At 41.2% G+C, this 16,001-nt stretch overlaps 1 protein-coding gene across 6 annotated transcripts in view; it reads right to left on the bottom strand.

The window, feature by feature from the left end:
• NAV2 (neuron navigator 2) overlaps positions 1–16,001 on the bottom strand; it is a 434,285-nt gene that overhangs the window by 67,555 nt on the left and 350,729 nt on the right. The gene's annotated exons all lie outside the window — the stretch shown is intronic.

Below are 16,001 nucleotides of genomic sequence, written 5' to 3'. Positions count from 1 at the left end.
GAGTCTCCTGTGCGCTAATGGGCACAGAGAAGGAAATGATACACGTACCCCCAAAAATACTAGAAATACAAGAGGAATGGTAATAATAACATAGATGATGGAAAACACAGTAGCGTTGGATAGCCATGACTAGTTGGGCGTGGAAGGCAGCACTGGAGCTTGGAGTAGAAGACTATTGCAAGAGGTCAGGGAGCCCACGGATGGATGAAGAGCCAAGGGACTGGTTCAAGGTCACTGCGAGCAGAACAGCGTCGGTAGGAGAAAGGCTACAAGTAGGTGTGCAAAGAGCCTGCGGAGAAGGCGTTGGAACAGGGCAACTGAGGTTAGGGGTGAGGTCTGGGAAGGTGGTCTGAGGCCGAAGAGAGACATCTGTCAGATGTAAAGCCACGGTGAGGACATAAGATGAACTCGACAGAGAGTTGAAAGTCGGGGAATTGGACTGCAAAACGCAGAGAACAGACTAGGGGAAAAAGGTCTGAGCTCATGAAATTAAGAGCGTATTACAGGAATATGCACAAGGAGAAGGGATTAAGTTCAAGATAGAGTCTATAGCTTTTATTGTATTTTGTTATTTAGATGGGGACACACACGAAACACTGACTCTTACAGTTACTGGCATTGACCAACACGCTGACTTCCAGCCAAATGGGAATACACAAGTCCGTTCCCTTTATTACAGAAAGAGTTGTTCACTAAACAAGAAACTCCATTTCTAATCCAACCAGGGTAGATTTCCGTTGTCCAGGTTACTGATGAGGGATCACGTCATGAAAAGGAGATGGGCAGCCTTTCAGACAGAGGAAATAGCGAAGACAATACCACGCTGTCCTCTTAGCCTCACCTCAAGAAAACCATCAATCATTTGGCCCAAAATCAGAGAGACGAGAGGGAGAGCAGTCAGAAGTCAGCTATATCCACGTATTTATGAATTCTGTTCAGCTTGGGTACCCTACCTTAAATAAAACGCGTCTTTTAGCACAATGCTGTCTTTTTGGCTGAAAGAGTTAAAATGCAAGTATTCAAGGTTATAAAATAAAGACTTTGTGGAGATATTCTGCTGCCAAAACCTTCAAATAAATGAGTCGCAGTCTGAGCTTGCCTTTCTATGCCGGAGTCTATATTTTAGTGGCCACGGTGTTACTATAGCAACACAGAGGACTGGCAATTTAGAAGCTGGTGGATGTGACAACTTGCAATTTAGAACAACACTAATAATAAAAGTGGCTTGGGAAAAGCATCGTTTAACACAAATGTTTGTGTTTTAAAATGGAAAAAAGGCTGTTCATTTAATTCTTTTTTATTTTTAGGGTTTTCTTCAGCTGGACGATTACCTATATTAAGTTAGTCTGGTAGTGAATAAAAGACAGAAACATGACTCTTCTGCTTTTTGGTTTGCCTGCACCCTAGAGTGCAGTCAACACACCCCCTTCACGATGTGGATGTGTATAAATGGAAAGCTGCAGATGTCATTATTTCTGTTGAAGATTGGATGAGAATCACACAGCTTTTTTTTTTTTTTTTAAAAAAAAAAAGTGTTATCCATAATGAAAGGGAAGGTAAAAATACTCATAGACTATTATTGATCCTTTCTTGCCTCTGCTGAGTTTAACCGGTATCCTTTATTAACAAATCCCGTAAACTGCTCTTCATTCATCACTTTAATTACAGAATAGTTACTAGAGATAACTCTCAGGTATTAACAGATACTTAAAAGATTCACAACTGGAATAACATCCTTCTGATCTCTAACATCCTTCCTGTCTTTTATCAAAACAGTTCCCACAAACACGATGTTTCTTAGTTATCTGCTCACAGAGTTGTACAGGAAATTAGCCACTGACCTGTAGCTAATGGTAAATAAGAACAGCCAGAAATACTCTAATTCCAAAAATAATCAAATCTGAAATTGTAACCTAGGGGGAAAAAAAAAAAAAAAAGAATCCGAACATCCCATCTGTTGAATCACCAGCTCCAAATAAAACCAAAATCACAAGATTAAGGTACGGTGTTACTCTCCATACGCCCATCTACAGCCCCATTGTCCTCCGCTTTCCTGGCAGCCCTTACGCGGCAGAGGAGGAGGGATTTTGCAACATAATACCCATAACACTAAATACAGAGGGATATTTCCAGATGAATTTTACATGTAGCAATAATCATAGTTTTATGGGTCAGGAAGTTCAGAAGATTAGTGTGTTATGGCTGCAGTTTATAAAAGCGTTCGTGTTAGAAGTTTCGCATAGCAATGGGGTGAGATAAGCTGCGAACAGCTTAACGTTAAGTTCTTTTATGGTAGTTAAAGTCGGGGAGAAGTAAAGAGACCCCAGGTATTAATTTACCTAAAGAACAGCTGCTTAGAAAAGGCTGCAAAGTGTCCTAATACTCAGTGTAATAAAATCGTTGCACCTCCAATCGCTCGTTCTTTCTCCCCGTGCTCGTGTGCTATTCCCATTAACCTCAGTAAGGATTGTGTTCACCGCCTGAACCCAGCGAAAACTGCAGGTAACAAAAAAAAAAAAGACTTATCAAAGAAACGTGTGGTTTGATTCTTATTTGAAAAGGCCCCAAACCATAATTGCAGGTTTGCATTCTAGGTTAAAGCAGCACAAATCTTCCCGCATTTCAAAGTCTCTCTTCGAGAACACCAAAACGCCTGAAAAATGGGGTTTTACTGCAATATGTTAATTTCCTTTGTATTTTTTTCTCATTAACTGAGATATATCAGTTAGGAGCTTATAAAACGTCTGCATTTGATGACTGCAATGATTATAAAAGTAACGCGAGCAGCATAGACTGTAAAGCCACTGCGGTTCACAGTCGTTGTAAGCTGTTGTATAACGTGTGGTACGAAGCGCCTGCCGCATTTCCCCCTGGAAGAGACTCCATTACAACTGGGTAAACTGGTGTCTTAAAACAATCTCAACAGTCACTTTTTAAGCCTTCTTTTTCTTTCTTTCTTTCTTTCCTCCTACAGAACACTAAGATTATTTAAATGAGGAAAAAATACATTTGTAAAGCCAAAACATATTCTGAACAGACTCAAACACGCTTTTGAACACACTTCTTTTAACTTGAGCACATTATATAAAAATATACCTTTTTAAAGTACTTTCATTGATTAAATATATGCATGAGAAAATAAAAGCAGGAACACAGCAACACTGGTGTGGCTGCACCATTATACCTATTATGGATCACATTACAGGGCTAAAATTTACTGTACTAACCTAAACTAACTATGTTTTGTGTTAAAGGAAATCAAAGAAAACAACCCATCTCGTGCTCATATGTAATTGTCAATGCTGGGAAGGCATTTCTAGTTAAACCCGGAGGAACACTGGAAGCAACATCAACCCACAATAGGAGGTATGGTAGAAAACAGACCCTAAACCCTACGGCAGAAAATAGAAGTTGTGGCTTTGCAGCATGGTTCCAAAGGGAGCTTGGGAGCCAGGAGAAGCGGGCCCGGAAAAATGAAGATCCATTTTTTAAATTCCCCTCATTCTGCTGACTGAAGGAGGCACGAAGTTTGCAGACTTATGAGGGTTACATGCTACGAAATACTCTTCTTCACATTCTTAAACCTCAAGGGTATGAGTCCTCTCTTGCCTTGGAGAGTTCCCTGGGGGAAGGCAATTGTATTATGGTGGTGCTGTCTGGATTTATTTATACAACTGCACACACGAAGCATAGAATAGGATTTTGTTAAAATTACTCATATAGAATAAAGTAAAAAGGAGCCCTCAGTGTCTGCTACTGCATGGGTACCTATGCAATGCATTGGAACCGACCAGTCATACGTTTAGGGAAAGATGGTGAGATTTTTCTAGTCCCGAGGCAAGTCCTTTGCCACTTAAGTCAATGGCAAAATTTCAGTTGGCTCGAAGAGCAGGGATTTCAGCCCGGAAAAGTCAGTGCATACACAGAAAAGCCAAACATGGAATAAGATTAATGACTTGGAATAAGCTTAACGATTATTGCATTGCTAATGCGTCAGGAAAATAGCGTAAGACAGACTTAGCATCTAACTCCTAGGAATTTCTTTTCACTGACCAGCCATTCAAGAAAACCACAGCTTCCTCCAACAAGGTGACACGCATGCCTGATGGAGAAGAAAAGACTATTTATGTACGTGTAATAGATGATAAAAAATGGTTTTATAACATTTTATACTTACTTCAAAGATTGTTTTAAAAAGGCCATCAGCCTACAAGGAGCACTTGTGTTGACACAAGTGCGAGGCGTACTTTTCACTATACCCACTTCAAATGAGTAAGCACAGCAGAGCGGATAAACACAAACGGCTACTTTCTAGCAACAGTGGAGAAAGGAAAAGGCAGGCAACCGGAGCTAATCCAATAAAAACGGAGGATGCTGAGCAGCGATGCGGCTTGCACGCTACTATCCAAGAGGAGTTCCAAATGAACGCTGAATCCAGGCGTTCTACTCGGATGATCCAAACATTTGTTTCTAAATGTAAACACATTGTCAAGTCTCAACTTCCTTGAGTAAGAAGTGTTATCAACATATTTACTATATACATGTATATGCTTTTGTATCTGTTTTCTATGCTATTTTTTTTTCAGATATAGAGAATAATCAAGGCAAAGAAAAATATATGTAACCGGGCAAATGGCTTGTTAGTAAGAACAGTCTATACAAAAAGGAAAAAAAAAATCTGATCTTAAAATGCAAACAGTTAATGTAGTGAAACACAAGAATGAAATATCATTCCCGTTGTTTTAAATGCAGTTTTCTTTGCGTCCTTCTCCAGACCATAAAAATCAGTCCTCTTTCCAAAGAACGTAACACTGCCAATCACAGATTTTAACACACTCGCCAGTGACCAAGAAGAAAAATTTAATTCTTCCAATTTATACTGCTGAACAGAATAACCATTTACTTCTACATTCTTGTAAGTCTTCCTTGTCTTCTGCAACCATTAAGATTTTCAGCTTGATCCCTAACATATGAAGTTATAAAAATGGTGCAGCTGGCACAATTGCTTTCTTCTCAGGACTCTGAAAAAATGCTTTGGGATGAATATATATGATTTACAGTTTGCTTTCTGAGCTTTCTAAAATAATGTCGTTGTCAACAAGCAATATGGTAGAGAAGAAAAACATCAGATATGAAAGAAGCTATACAAATTCATAGCCTAGGAGCAAAGTTCTTTATGGCCAATGAGGTAGAAAACAGCTCAGAAAGAGATAAAATTTGAATTACAGGTTCTGTTTCAGCCAGCAGGACGAGGGGACTATGCCGGAGGATGCATTCAGGCCCAAGAAGGATATGCCAAGTGTAATATCTACAGAACTACGCTTGGATGCTTCTGGTTGAATAAGCAGCTCTCTAAAGAGTTGTAGTATGGTTGTGACAGTCCTGTAAAACTTGATTTACCCTCCCTCCCGCACACCCCCAACAAAATACTAAAATCATTACTGCTTCATCAATAGCAGTCATTAACCATTTCATTGCTGTCGTTAACCGTCTCATGGCATCCACTGTAAAGGCAGCGCTATCAACTATGTGTATCTTAGTCAAATCCAGTTCAGTTATGATCAAGAGACTTTGCCCATCTTAATTGTTTCGGCCTCCCCCTAATTAGGCATATCTCAGCATTTACGGTTGTTTATTGTTGCTGTGGCTGTTAAAGAGCTAATACATCCCACTAGAAAAGTAAACTCATTTATCCTAATTGAAGTAGAACTATTAAATCAAGCTAGCATCATTTTAGCTTGATCTTTAGCGTTTGCAAATCCTCTGTATTACTGAGTCTGTAAACATGCAAACCACATAAACACTTCAACTGAGTAATGAGCAAAGAACAAAGACGCAAACTCTCAACTGCAACAAAAATTAATTTTCCCTTATTTTGAGAGTCCATTTGCATTTTTCTAATAAAACAAAGGGATCTACTTCACCCCTACAACGCAAGGATGTTCCAAAGATTGTACCTGAGCCAAAAGACGTGCCTCTTTCTCAGATTACCTTGCGAAATCTTTCCACTCTTTTTTGAACACGCTTTCCCACGTGAACGGCTTTTTTTCTTATTCTTGCTGGCACTGTCTGTCAAATAGACTAACTTGCCGTTTCCAGATTCACAGTGGACTATTAATGATACAGAGTTTCAGTTTCCCTGCCACAGTTACCTATGCCTGGTTACGAAAACCACTCAGTTTTTCTTTAAATTTATGATCTTCCGACACAAAAGGTAACTGAATCAAACCACTTACCTGCAAGACAGCAGCTCTAACTATTGCCTACTTTTAAACAAAAGCCTTTTCTCGCTCTACATTTTATGGCTTTGTGAATAATGCCGGCAACTCTTCCAACTCAGTATTTTTGCTTATTTGGAGATAGAAATTCTTACTTAAGCAGTAAGAAAAACCCAAGCTTGTCAGATAAAACACTGAATTTAAACGAATATTTGAAAATTGCAGCTGATGAGAAGTATGCCCTCCAAGAAACTCCAGAATTATCTCAGAAACACCTGTGGCAATCACAACTCGCCCACATGAACTTCTGACCTTCACTAAGCCCTAACAAAATCGTAGCTGTAGATCACCTGAGAAGGCTAACGGTCCTACAGATTACACTATTACGGAATCACGGAATCTTCAGAGTTGGAAGGGACCTCTAGAGATCATCTAGTCCAACTCCCCTGCTAGAGCAGGATTGCCTAAACCACATCCCTCAGGGCTGCATCCAGGTGGGTCTTGAAAATCTCCAGAGAAGGGGACTCCACACCCTCCCTGGGCAGCCTGTTCCAGTGCTCTGTCATTGCAGCATGCGTTTCAGGTAGCTAATGTATCAGCTCTACGGAAGCTTGACTGGAGGAAATTCCAGCTGTTAGGCTTGCTCTTATCAAAGGTCAACATTTTAGCTGCACCATCGGTAAACCAAAAACTTATTTTCCGTTGCTCAAAAATGATTCACTTAAGAGAGAAAACACTCTTCTCCTTGCGAACATAGAAAGCTTCTAAGGGTGGAAATGTTCTGCTTTTATTCCACCAGGAGGGCAAGATGATGGTCAACGTGTTGTTTAGACTCTGTGGCGTACCCATCAGTTTTGCCGTGGTTGCCTGTGCTCCTGAACAACACCGCCTCTGCTAGCTCAGTGCTACCTAAATCTCTGTCCTTTCACAGATGCTCAGCACCAGCTACCTCAGAACAATGGTAGTGACCATGAGCCTGCTGGTGAGGGACAGCTTCCTCCCTGTGAGCTACCTGGGGCAGAGATTACAACTAGTGCACCACTGAGCAAATCCAGCTCGTGGTTTCCACGCCAGGGCTGAAGTTCAATGCAGACGCAGTGGGCTACTGCAATTACAGTGCAGAAGAGCGTGGGGCTTGGGAAGCAAGAAGATCTGCAGAAGGAACAGCAAAGGTTAACGGGTGCATAACCAGACTGGTGCAACAACGCTTCCTTCAGATCCTACCTGAGTGTTCAGCTCTGGCGGGGACAGCGTGACGTAAGGACTGCACACAAGGGAGCGGGTACGCAACGTGCACGCTGCTTCATCCGAGCTTCTGCAGATGGTCAGCTGCAGATGGGGCCATCACCCCCTCGCTGCTCCCTGTGGAATGTGCTGACGGGCTTTAGAAAGGTAGCGTGGCCTCACCCCCTTCCTGGCACATGCTGGTTACGCTGAGTGAACTTGAGAGAGTGGCACTTCTTCCTTCAAAATTACTAAATCCATTAATTTTTCTCTGGAAAAGCAAATCCTTTTAATTGCTGTAGATACTACACTAACTATAAAACACACAGAATGAGCTGCAATGGGACGTGGGAACAGCAATGGCAGTAATAACTGAGTATTGATGTGGCAAGCTATTGCATTTAACAGTTATTTTCTTTTGAAAGTGAACGACTAATTCCAAACACCTGTGACTTACAGGGTCCAGATTATCCGATACCCGATATTGTTATCTGATACCTGAAAAATTAATCCGGTAATAACTTGTAAATTATATTCTTACAGTTTCCTAACAGGTAAATATTTCTATTCTATACCTTATGAACTATGTTAAATATTTAGTCTGAAATGTCAGATAACAAGTCTGAGATCTTTTCCCAAGATACTATGGCTTTGATGGTGGTTTTTTTTTTTTATTTCACTGTAAGTAATAAGCTGAAAGCAGAGCTCAGCGGTGTCAAAATGCTATCAGAAAAAATCAAGACAGCTATAAATACAGAAGGCGTAGCTACACAGTGTTATGAAACGTGGTTCAGAGATTCCTGAACTGGTGCTGCATTATGCTTTACAGATGCACATCTGAAGATACTAAAGTGGGTCTGGACGCAACGCAGATTCAGCACGACACTCAACCTCGGCTGTCTCCTCACTAACGTTTTATAGGGCATCGTTCATTTCTACCACTAGGCACTCTCAAAGTATCCGCCAACTTGTACTCCTCTTATTTAAGTCAGTAGGTCAGGAGGACAAGTGGGAACTTTCAATTAGACACGATGAAATGAGAAATGCTAGGCATGCAGAAGATGCGTGGGGAAGGAGGGAAGAGAAGAAAGAATAGGTGGAGCTGCCCTTCAGACCCAGCTCACCAGGAGTCCTGTCTTCTCAATCCATCAGAAATACTACGTAGTCACAAGCTGCAAAGCACTGACCTAATACAAATGTGGCTCTGACTCACGTGTTCAAAGATTTTTCAAGGAGTAACTCTGCCCGCACTATTCTACCTCTCCACAGAGCCAGGTCTCACCTGTCCTCCCCCACGTGGCATAAAGTCAGTCTCAAACTACTAGACTCAGTGTTCTGCCATAAAGGCAATATACACAAGCATGCACCCAGTAATTAGCCAACGGGGGTTAATTATTACCATGCATCATTGCATTACCATGCATTCATGCACCCTTTTGTTTCGTTTTATTTTCATTACAATCAGGTGACAGGACAGATGTTGTCCGTGCCGGAGGTGACACGAATCCTGGGCTTCTTCCAGAAACGTCTCTGGTATTCGTGGTTATCTCCAGGGCGTACCTGTGCTGCTGGTCATTGTACCACCTATTTATTTGCACTCGAAAACTTTGCAATATTCATTAACCTGCATCATTTTACAAAAGAAAATGCTAAGGACAAAACCTAATCCGTGCATTACTGGCTATGCGTACGCTGTAATTAACATGCATATGATCCGTATGCAAATCGTGTTATTGAAAATAGTGACTATTAGCATAACAAGTGCTTATTATTTATTGAGATGCAACTCAGGCAGGCATCCTGCTGGGGTCTAACATCCTTCCTTTAAACAGCACCATCTTTTCTTCCTTCGTTTACACATTCTTCTCTCCTCTTGATGATTAACAGCACCGAAAACAGGGAGGCTCCCTTCTGTGCCTTTGTTTATAGGGGGAAATCTTGTGTGTTTAATTGCCCTCGAGCATCTGATCCAGTTCAAAGCTCAGCGGAGCCTCTCCTATGGTGCCACATTCCCTTCCCGCCCCCGTCATCACCGAACTGCAGGCTGTTTAAATGATCCGTTAATATATGCGACTTCACCTACATTATCTCCCTCTAATTCTTAACTGATAACAAGTTAAAAGCAGGTTGGGCGTTTTTTTTTTTTGTTTTTTTTTTAAGGAATGAAATGGGAATAAAGTGGGAGAAAACAAAAGCTCGACTGCGCAAGGTCATAAACCTTTTTAACGTCATGCCACCCTTCTATCGTACTTCAGATGAATTTAACCTTTTCATCATTCCAGCCGTGAAATGGAACAGGAGAGCACAATTTTACTTTTTTGTGGGGGGCTAGGTCTGAGCAAAGCTTTCTTGCTGGATGAGTGCTGTTGGCCCTGTTTGCTGAGAGGTCTGGATCACTGATGCTGGCACTGATTCCTCCCCTCCACTCCCTACCCGGCAGAAGTCCTGAGGTCCCAGGGTCTCTGCAGCGCTCTTTAACCTTTCCTAGCATTTCTGTAAGAGCAAAAACTTGCAAAACCGTTCCTTGCCCAGTAATTCCTTCCCCGACCCCAGCCCTGCTGGGTTTTACGCTGCATGTTTGTTCTCTCTGAGGCTACACCCTCTGCTTCAGAGATGGCTGTGTTACAATAATGAAATAAGTAGCAGGGGGAATGATTTCAATTAGTTATCGTTTTGCCAAAATTGAGCTGTTTGGCCCGAAGTTTTCCGAGCTGCATGCCAACCTAAGGATGGACTTTGGTCAGTCAAAAACAGCACAACAATTCCTGAGCATCCTTAGAAAATACCCATGATTTCACTGTTAAGTTATATTGATCTTCCCTGAGAAACCTTGTCTCGCAATGTAAATTCTTTATCTGGTTCTGGAGGGTCCTGGAGAACAGGGACAATGAGTCAAGAAGGGAAGCTGAGACCGTATGCAGAGAACAAGTGGAAAAAAGAAAAGGAAAGGGAGAACAAATTTAGGTGTAAACTCTGAAGTGGAAGGCTGGGACCTGCTGCACAAAAGCAATAGAACTGGGAGAAGCCACCTCAAGTGGGAGAAGGAAAAGATAGGTGTGGGACAAATTGGAAGAGAAATATCAGCACTGAAATTGTCTGTAAATACGCATTTTGATATATCCTTTCATGAGGGGATTTTTTTTTTCCCCTTGTTTTCTTTTTATGACTCCTGCTTGACTGCAGGAGACAGATCTGCTGCAGAGGCGGATCACTGCTCTACCATCACGACGACTGTTACTTGGGGACCCCTGCCTGCTTGTCACAGCAGATGGACTATGCACAACCTCAGTTTTCTGTTAATGCCATTTTTCATATACCACGCATATATAGTCCCAAATTGTTCCCAACCACTCATTCTTTCTTGGAGATCCTGAGAACTCTGTAGGCCTACCTTCTAACCAAACACAACACCTTTACCCCACAGTGGTGACACAAAAGCAGCTTCGAATCAGTAACTGGATTCCAGTCAGAAATTTACCTTGTTAAAAAGAGGTTTTAAGGCACTCTCTGCCCCCCTCCACTTTGGCAAGTAAGATAAAAACTGTCAAACTCCCAGTTCTGCTACTGCTACAGTAATTAACATTACCGTAAGTAACATTAAATATCCTGTTGTTTTATTAAAAAATGTAACTCTTCACAACACTGAGCAGACTCCCTTGGACCCTTTGTTAATTTAAATCGTTAAATCATCCAGGGGAGATGTTGGAGTTCAAGGACTTCAAGCTTAATTCTTTCCATCCCACTTCCGTGGCCTGATAGCTCCACAATAGCCAAGAGTCCAATTAACACCTTTTAGTATCTTGTGTTGATATTATTTCCAGCAAATAATTTGGCAGGAGAGACAGAGAGAACTATTCTTAAAGAAACAACCAGAACAGAAGAGGCCAAAAATGAGATCCCTGCTCCAGTCTGGCACAGCAGAGACCCCAGCTTGACTTTTTACATTAGAACCGTAATCACTGCATCACTATTCTGTAAAGGAAAAACACGAACAAAACCTAAACCCTTATTTTCTGTTTTATCCCAGTGCGATAATGAAATGAAAATGATTTTAAGCCAGCCCCTCATCTCTCTGTCCTCTCTCAACATTGGCAGAATGTGGCCGTCTTGTTAAGGCTGAGCTGTGAAATGGTGTCTCACTTCGCTATCAGAGACTTAACATAAACTAGTACTGATAAAGACAGCTCCGGCTGAGTGAATTGCCCTAGAATTAAGGAGTGGTCATTCGATATCTTTGTTTAGGGACTTTAATGAAGTGAACTGCACAAGATGTAATAATAATATTAAAGGATAAAAATCCCTAGATGTACCCCCTCCCCCCCCCCCCCCCAAAAAAAAAAAGGGAAGAAAAACCCACCCCAGATTACTAGTTGGATTAATGCGAGCACTCGTATTTTGCATCATAACAGGCACACCTAACAAGCTATGAAATATTAATATTAAGAATGAAATAAACAAAGATTCACCTGGAAAACCCCTCTTTGGTTATTCACACCACTTTCCCTCTAATGTGTGATTGTGCTCTGGTTCGTACCAAAGGACAGACTTCCCAGAGCCTAGTTTACAAGTCAGTAAATGCCAGAGAGGTTTTCCTTATGATTACTCTGTGTTTTCCTTGTCTCTGATGAATCCATTCTACTTAAGTTACAGCTACAATTCCCTGCTATTCCTGAAAAAGTTTTGTTCTCCTCCCGTGATCCCACCCAGCCTTGCTCAGCCAAGTCATAAGTTACCTTTGGCTCTCATTTTTTTCTTTCTAAAATAATCCCTTGTTCCTAAACGATTTGATAACACATACATTGCCATAATAAACTTAACTGCACTGCCATGTATTGCAAGCTCCTTCATTCCAACGGTGTTAAAATCTCAAAGTGAAATCAGAAACCGATGTCATTAAACAAGAGAAGAATGTATCCCAAGTGGGGAACGACTTTAAGATTCAAACATGTTTTATGGATGAAATAATTCATTGAGGACAAAGGTAGACGTAATGAAAGCCCACCATCGAAAGCACAACGCATTGCTTGGAAAGAGATAAACGGCTGCAAGAGAAACCGATTTGGTAGCATAGAGGGGACAATGTAGGAATGGTAAAATATCTGGGTCAAGTATGACTGGAATTGTGGTGGTGGAGAGAGGGGAAAACATATGGTATGACTCACAGGAAGGAATGATTATTTTATCAGTCACATGTTTAGCTCATTACAGCTAAAGTAAGGTTAGCCCATAACAACCTGGTGAGAGAGGGACACAGAATGTCGCTAAAATCGAGAACAAGGCAGAAGCTACTTCAGAAGGGGACCCAAACTCTAAGCCACAGCGTGGAAGACATCTCTGATTCTACCCTCTGGATGTTGGTGTTGGAGAGCAAACCATCAGCATGCTCTGACCAAAAGCAATGACAAGCAACTTCAGTGTTGCCATATGGTGTATTTGCTTTTCATCTATATTAACAACAACAAAAAATGGTTATCTTTACAAGCCAGCAAAGAATTTCAACAGAAATTAAGAGCACAGAACTCATATCCTGACTTCAGTTCAAAATCACAATCTTCCAATTTCAGATAATTTGTGTCTTTCTTTTGCATGCACATTTAAGACATGCATATGTATAAATGCAGATTTCTTGTCACCCCTTGATCCATCTCAGGAGTCCTTTGGTTCAGAAATGCTCTCAAAGCCCAGATGGATCAATTCTCTATCTAGGGGTAGACAGAGAATACACACAGTCCCAAAATACAGATTAAGCGGAGCATAAGGCTTTCCTGTATGAACATAACCTCTGTGAACTTCAGTTGGCACAGGATACTCATCTCTCTTCCCCAGAGGCTCATGTTGGTGATTCTTCCTTCTCCTTTTCCCTCTCCTCTCTTTCCATAGAGATATACAGCCGTCTACAAATACATTCTGCCTATTTCCTCATAATATTCCTTTCTTCCCTTCTGCATTCAAAACAGTTCTAGTTTTGCAAATGCAACATTATGTTTCAGGCATCCCTGAAAATAAAAATGAAACCTTTGCATAAAAATGCAAATGAAACATAAAACTATGCATGCACGTATCAGATAGTATCAAATAACATCAACAGTTTCAAAGAGATGTTTAAGGCATTAAGTCATGTTAGGAAGAGTATTTCTAGCTGCAAGTTTCATAACAAGAATAAATCAATCTTGACTATGAACATGAAAGAGGGAATAAAACCTTTTTGAACAGTCAAGGTGGTTTGCTCATTTCCCCTAAACCAAAACGAATGAATTAGTTGATATATATGAAAATTAACTTAAACTAACAACATAATCAGAGAAGATAAACTTCCAAGTTAAAATTAGATTAAAAAGATGAAAATATTACTTGGGGCTGATGAGAGCACATGGTAACTCCACAGTACCTGCTGAGCTGCGCCTTTGTCAGTTAAGAAACAACAAAAAAAATAATCATACGGTTAAAAAGAGCTGACCTCAGCCCTTGGACTTTGCTCAGGCACTAATCAGACTTCCAATGTTTAGTCCCCTGGCTACTTATTGACCATACATACCTGGACACACATAAACATGGCCCCTAGCGATGTGGCAGTTACTCAGGCTCCCTCTGCTCCCAGGTTTCGCCCTGTTCCAGTGCCACTTACGTCAAATTAATTAGCCTCAAATTGCAGCAATCGGTGTTAATAAAATTAGATGTTTTATTTGTAGTGAGACTATCAAAAACTTGTACTAAGAGAAACAAATTACACGCATTCTCAGAATACTGCTGTAACAGCACAATGTGGCTCCAAGTGTTTCCACTGTAGAGTACGCAATTATTTATCCTGGCCAAATGTATATTCAACTGTATATATTTAAGCAACATAAGACTATCACGTGAAAGCCTTAATGCCTGTTTATATAACAGAGCATTTTTAAGCCCCACACAGCTGCGTTAACACTGGGCCGTTTAAGCCTGAGGATGTTGGGACTCATCTCAGAAAGATGAGGAGCAAAGTGACTACTTGTTCTGTGCAGTCTCAACTTCGCTGAGAATCCTACTAGCTGTCATAAAAAGGTCATAAAGTCACCTTATCGTACTGCTGGGAAAATCCCTATACCATGAGGAAGCTGAGGAACGGAGAAGAGCAAAATAGGACTTACAGATAAGAAGGGTACTGACCCCCAATATGGAATAGCTTGTTGGCCACCAAGGAAGTTATGACACCAAGGAACAGCCTGCTATAAATGCAGTAGCTCCAAGAATCCCGGGGCAGCAAAAGTATAATTATGTACTATTGTCCCTGCCACTCCCCCTCAGCACTCCTACTGCAGAATGCAGCAAAACTGCTCTTCTGAGATGGAAGGTCCTTCCAGGGGGGACACACCTTTATTCTACATGGGCCATGCGCCCCAACGTCTGTCTGCACTTCTGTCTGCCCTCTGGCTTTCAAGAGCCACTCTATACCTGTGGAACATCAAATGCCGTGTAGACATACGTGGGAAACGAGACATTCCCTTCTTTATGAAAAGCCAGGTAGCGTTGGTAGTAAGAGCTGTGAGAGGCGGGAAGAGAGCGCTCCGCTTTCTGAAGGGCCACGGAAATAGGGAGTGAACCTTTCTTTTGTCTGAACATATCTTCTGCCTCGATGAGTACAAGGTTGGGGAAGGTTTTGTTTCTTTGACATCAGCCAGCCGTAAAGTCTGCCCCTTACTTCATTACCTTCTAAATACCGGAGCTGCCATTCAGGACAGCTGAAGGAGACGACAGCTTATGAAATACGTAGCATTTTAAATATGAGCTCAAAGTTGTGGATACCTTTACAGCTTCTCCCGCTACGCTACAAGACGTGTGCACTGGATATACAGGGCTATGGGCATCATCCAACTTCAAACATACTAGTGAGCAGTCCTAATTAGGAGATTCATTTCCCTGTATAAGCAATGGATCCTTCAAAGCATCTGGTTATCCTGAATTTCTTGTAGGCTTCTCACTCATGATATACGGGGTGTCCCCTCGCCCCATCTGCAGCAGCATGCTTGAAAGTTCTTCACTGGAGGGGACAAGACTGGGAATTAACGACTGAATATTCAATAAACATCATCGTTAGAGTAAAGAAAAAGAAACAAAACCCCCCAGCAAAGCTCAGAAGAGCATGCAGGGAGGCATGTGCATCTCACATTTAAACTCGTAATTTTGATATCGCTTTCCAAACAATACAATTACAGGAAACATTCAGCCATGAAGTAGAAAGCTTAGATCCAGGCTATTAACATCAGTATTTCTATTAACGTGTAAGCTAATACTAATAGAATATTAGTATAATCACAAGAGAATACATATCTGTAGAACAGAAGTAAAGAAAAATAATGAAAAGTTTCTAATGAAATGTACAATTCTGGACAACTCCAAAGCCCCAACAAACTATTTAAGAAGGGCAAACAAAGACTAAAGGGAGAAATTTAGGTTTTCTCGTAACGAGACATGTAGAAAAGCACACAATATTTGAAAAAACATCTGTCTTGAAATTTGCTTTACAGCCACAATGAGCTTCCACGCTCGTCAAACAGCCCAAAACTGGGATTCTTCTTTTGGAGT

Source organism: Rissa tridactyla, chromosome 4, assembly GCF_028500815.1.
Source record: "Rissa tridactyla isolate bRisTri1 chromosome 4, bRisTri1.patW.cur.20221130, whole genome shotgun sequence".
Lineage (NCBI taxonomy): Eukaryota > Metazoa > Chordata > Aves > Charadriiformes > Laridae > Rissa > Rissa tridactyla.
This window is presented reverse-complemented; position numbering and strand designations above follow the sequence as displayed.